The following is a 5,814-nucleotide window of genomic DNA, read 5'->3' as shown; positions in this document are numbered from 1 at the left end:
ATTAAAGCTTATTGGTTTGTTTATCACATGGCACTTCAGTTCTCCCTGTTTTAGCCTCACAAGTGTCTTCACTTTATGTACTCTTTATTGAATTTTTCTCCTCCTTGCCTTGTATTGCTTTGATAGTTGTTATCAACAGGCATAAACATCGGCGTTGAATGAAGCTAGTTCACTTTAGTCCAGAAAATTAAGACTTGAGATTCCCTGTGTTGTAAATTAACAAAATCATGACTTTCCAAGTCACCTGATATGGTCACTAACAAAACTTTTTTTAAATCCTGGCCTCAAATACTCTGATTAACTTAGAATTAAGTGACTGAAGTCCCCACTGTGCTCAGAATGCGGCCACAGTGATGGGGTGGGCGGATAAATACAGGTTGAGCTTTTCATAACAGACAGAAAAATTCATAAAGATTCTGGATTATTACAAGGGAAGAAGATCTATTCATCAAAGCTATGATTGAAGGAGGGATAGCTTCTCATTTCTTCTCTTTTCATGTTCCAGTGGCAGCACAGCACAGAAGTTCAGAAACACTGATGCATGCTGGAGCCACATGGCTGACTTGAAATCACAGCTGGACGTTACAGGCCATGTAATGTCAGGCAGCTACTTGACTCGTCTAATCTCCAAGCAGCCCTATGTGGTAGGTACTGTCATTGTCCCACTTCATGGATGAGGAGACTAATACACAGAGACTTTATATAACCTGCCTTAGTTTACCCTGGTGGTATATCCTCAAGCCTTGTGATTCTGGGATAAAGAGCTGATCCTTTAGGCTAGGGCTTTGGTATATAAGAAGCCATGATTAAAAGGAAATGTCAGATAAAATTATTTGTCTCTTTGCCAGCTGTATCTGCCAGCCCTTTTCCTTACCTATCAACAGTGTAATTACTATTCTCTTGACACACTTCCCTCTTTCCATCCCTCCCCAAGCTCTATTCTAATTCATCTCACGTTCTCACAGGTGGAAAGCATCTGTTCCCAAGCCAGTGATATGGATTTGTGGGAGGAAAATAGATGAGGGTGGGGTACATACTTGATGGATCATATGGAGGAATACCAGGAACCATTCTCCATAGCTCTGTGACATTCTCGTGACCCACGACTTTCAGCTAAGTTCCTCCAAGTGCCTGCCAAACCAGTGCTGCTTGAACTTTCATGTAAGAGCCACCTGGGGATATTGTTAAAATGAAGAGTCAGACTCATTAGGTCTGTGGTGAAACGTATGATTTGTATTTTTAAGAAGTTCCTAGGTGATGCTGATGCTGCTGGTTCATGAACCACATTTTGAGTAGTTAAATGTGAATTCATTCTTCTCTTGAAAGACATAACAAAGATGGTGTCTCTGTGGAGACTGTTTGGGGCATTTAAGGACTGTAAGAGGGGTCTGACCAGGGTTCTCCTAGAATATCCTGCTAATGAGAATCAACATTCATTATGAGTCCTAATGACTGGTGGTTTCTACAGTTGTTCCAGTTTGTAATGGCTGGCAGGCCTGGGTGAACTGTGGCTTTCCCACGAGCCCAGTCTGTAAGCCTTGCTACTGCTGTCCTCTTCCTGAGTTTACCTTGAGTTCCTTCTCAGATTAAGCCTCTAGAATACTAGGGCCTTGACTGGGGCCCTGACTACCTGTCTAGTCTTGCCAGCCCTCCTTTTATTAATAATAACTCATGACCCTGATCTTACACCATGAGACCCTGGGATCCTCCCCTGAAGGTAGCCAGGAAATGTTCATGCCTCCACTTGCCTGACTACAGTTGTTGTCGCTGACTTGTGATTTTGGGGATTTGGGGCAGTGTGAGCCCTTTCACACTGGCTCTGTATCCCTTTTAAAAAATATTTATTTATTTGGCTGTGAGGAATCTTAATTGTGGCGTGTGGGATCTTTTTTTTTTTTTTTTTTTTTTTTTAGTTGCAGAACTACAGATCTTTAGTCCTGGTTTTTGGGAGCTAGCTCCTCGACCAGGGATTGAACCCAAGCTCCCTGCATTGGGAGCTCAGAGTCTTAGCCCCTGGACCAGAGAAGTCCCAGCTTCTGTATCCTTTTGACATGTCCCCATTATTCTTTTAATCCTTGCTTGCTTTCTAGCCTAAAATCATTCAGGCTTCCCTTTTATTTTCCTTGACACAGACATAGATTCAGCCAGTTTTCCATGTAGATTCTTTCTAGTGGGAAATGATTCTTATACATCAAGAATCAAGATCTGAGTACTATCTATTTTCAATACAACTGGGATGTCATTGCTTCTAATATATCTTTCAGGGATAAAGCTAGCATATATTAATATGAATTAAACAGTTTAAATATGTTTCTGATTCAAATTTAATACTACAGTTTTTTTTTAATTTTTTCCTCTAACACTTAAAATTTTGCTTCCCCAAAAGATTATTTACTTTCTTGTTTATTCTACAATATACATACAATTGCAAAAATTGTACTACTAATATTCTCACTATTTTAAATGACTGAATTAAGTTTAAGATTTCTTTGCTGTTCTTTTTATCTTAACACACAAATCTGTCTGTATGTGCTTGGTAAACATATGAGAATGTAGAGATATCAGTGAACAAAATCCCTTGAAATGACTCTTTGTGTGATTGTTACCAATTTCATATGAAATTAGGTTTTCTATGCTCAGTTTTAAGTTTTGCATACTTTTCTTTTTGGTAGAAATTGAGTTTTGTGTAGATAAGACATTTACAACATTCAAAGTCAAAACTTTTTAAAAAAAAACTATGTTCAGAGAAGAGCTACTTCCATCCCTTTTCTCTGTACATGCTCCTTTTACCTTATTGCCATAAGCAATCATTTTTATTCAGGTTTTTCCTTTTTTCATTTCATTAGTTTAGGTCCTGGTTTGTCTATTTTTTTTTCAGGAAGCCAGCTTACCTATTTGTATATTAATTCATTCATTAACTCTATTTTTTAGAATTCTGTTCTTTTAGCTTTGTCGGTTTTTTCCTTTTCGAGTTGTATATTTATTTTCATGCTTTCATTTTTATGAATTTTAGTATTTAAGGCTGTGAATATTCCTACTGTCAATGTTACATGGGCTTTTCTTTGAAATTCTGCATTTTCACTTTATTTCTCCCGTTTAATAGAAGTTTTAAAGTGGCCTCTGTATTTCCTACCACAGTTTGTGGTTTTGTTGGCCATGTGTCTGGTTTTATCCAATGAATTGTGAGAAGTAGAATGTATCACTTCCAGAAAAAGGTAGTTAAGTAGACGGTATGCCTACAGAGGCAATTGTCTCTCTTTGAATGGCTAGAAGTGAAAGACTCCATCTTGGTGGAACCATGATTAAAGGAGCCTGGATCCCTGATCTATTGCTTTGAGGCAGGGTTGGTAAACTTCTTCTATAAAGGGCCAGATGGTAAATATTTTTGATGTGTGTTGCACAACATACTGTCTCTGTTGCAAAAACTCAACTCTGCTTTTGTAGACATAGACAATATGTAAATGAATCAGCATTGTTATAATCCAATAAAACTTTATTTATAAAGACAGGGGTTAGCTGGATTTAGCCTGTGAATTATAGTTTGTTAACCTCTGGTTTACAGAAAAACTGCCCAGGGTAGCTGCCCAAACTGCATAAAGTCATGTCAGAAATGAGAAGTCAACTTCTATCATAGTAAGTCACTGCATCTGGGGATTGTTTGCTACAATAGATAACAACATTTCTCCTAGAGGGGAATACAAGAAAGAATCTGAGAATCCGATTCAGTAATTTCCTTGAGAAGACATGACTATGGAAGAAAACCTATGACAAACCTAGACACTATATTAAAAAGCAGAGACATTACTTTGCCGACAAAGGTGCATCTAGTCAAAGCTATGGTTTTTCCAGTAGTCATGAGTGGATGTGAGAACTGGACCATAAAGAAAGCTGAGCACCAAATAATTGATTCTTTTGAACTGTGGTGTTGGAGAAGACTCTTGAGAGTCTCTTGGACTGCAAGGAGATCCAACCAGTCCATCCTAAAGGAAATCAGTCCTGAATATTCATTGGAAGGACTGATGCTGAAGCTGAAACTCCAATACTTAGGCCACCTGATGTGAAGAGCCGACTCATTGGAAAAGACCTTGATGCTGGGAAAGATTGAAGGCAGGAGGAGAAGGGGACGACAGAGGATGAGATGGTTGGATGGCATCACTGACTCAATGGACATGAGTTTGAACAAACTCTAGGAGTTGGTGATGGACAGGGAAGCCTGGCATGCTGCAGTCCATGGGGTCACAGACTCAGTGACTGAACTGAACTGAATTTCCTTAAGAGCCACAAAGGAAACATGTTGGTTCTTCACAAACATGAGATATTGATAAGGTCTATACAACTTCAAAGCCCATGCTTTCCCATGATGCCTTATTACATCTCCGTCTTCTTCACTTTTTCTATTGAAGAAATTTTAGACAAATGAGATTGAAAGATATGCCCAAAATCATATAGCTAGTTAGAACTCTAACAGATTATTGTTCAAAAATGTTTACTTTTTCCCTCTTCAGTTCAGTTCAGTTCAGTTCAGCCACTCACTCGTGTCTGACTCTTTGCCACCCCATGAACCGCAGCACACCAGGCCTCCCTGTCCATCACCAGCTCCCGGAGTTCACTCAAACCCATGTCCATTGAGTGGGGGATGCCATCCAATTATCTCATCCTCTGTTGTCCCCTCCTCCTCATGCCCTCCATCTTTCCCAGCATCAGGGTTTTTTCAAATAAGTCAGCTCTTCGCATCAGGTGGACAGAGTATTGGAGTTTCAGCTTCAGAGTCAGTCCTTCCAATGAACACCCTGGACTGATCTCTTTTAGGATGGACTGGTTGGATCTCCTTGCAGTCCAAGGGACTCTCAAGAGTCTTATCCAACACCACAGTTCAAAAGCATCAATTCTTCAGCACTCACCTTTCTTTATAATCCAACTCTCACATCCTTACATGACCACTGGAAAAGCCATAGCCTTGACTAGATGGACCTTTGTTGACAAGTAATGTATCTGCTTTTCAATATGCTGTCTAGGTTGGTCATAACATTCCTTCCAAGGAGTAAGCGTCTTTTAATTTCATGGCTGCAGTCACCATCTGCAGTGATTTTGGAGCCCCCCAAAATAAAATCAGCCACTGTTTCCACTGTTTCCCCATCTATTTGCCATGAAGTGATGGGACTAGATGCCATGATCTCAGTTTTCTTAATGTTGAGCTTTAAGCCAGCCTTTTTACTCTCCTCTTTCACCTTCATCAAGAGGCTCTTTAGTTCTTCACTTTCTGCCATAAGGGTGGTGTAATCTGCATATCTGAGGTTATTGATATTTCTCCTAGCAATCTTGATTCCAGCTTGTGCTTCATCCAGCCCAGTGTTTCTCATGATGTACTCTGCATATAAGTTAAATAAGCAGGGTGACAATATACAGCCTTGACGTACTCCTTTCCCTATTTGGAACCAGTCTGTTGTTCCATGTCCAGTTCTAACTGTTGCTTCCTGATCTGCATACAGGTTTCTCAGGAGACAGGTCAGGTGGTCTGGTATTCCCATCTCTTTCAGAATTTTCCACAGTTTCTTGTGATCCACACAGTCAAAGGCTTTGTCATAGTCAATAAAGCAGAAATAGATGTTTTTCTGGAATTTTCTGACTTTTTCGATGATCCAGCAGATGTTGGCAATTTGATCTCTGGTTCCTCTGCCTTTTCTGAAACCAGCTTGAACATCTGGAAGTTCACGGTTCACATATTGCTGAAGCCTGGCTTGGAGAATTTTGAGCATTACTTCACTAGCATGTGAGATGAGTGCAATTGTGCAGTAGTTTGAGCATTCTTTGGCA

This window comes from Ovis canadensis, chromosome X (genome assembly GCF_042477335.2).
Source record: "Ovis canadensis isolate MfBH-ARS-UI-01 breed Bighorn chromosome X, ARS-UI_OviCan_v2, whole genome shotgun sequence".
In the NCBI taxonomy this organism is placed as follows: Eukaryota; Metazoa; Chordata; class Mammalia; order Artiodactyla; family Bovidae; genus Ovis; species Ovis canadensis.
This window is presented reverse-complemented; position numbering follows the sequence as displayed.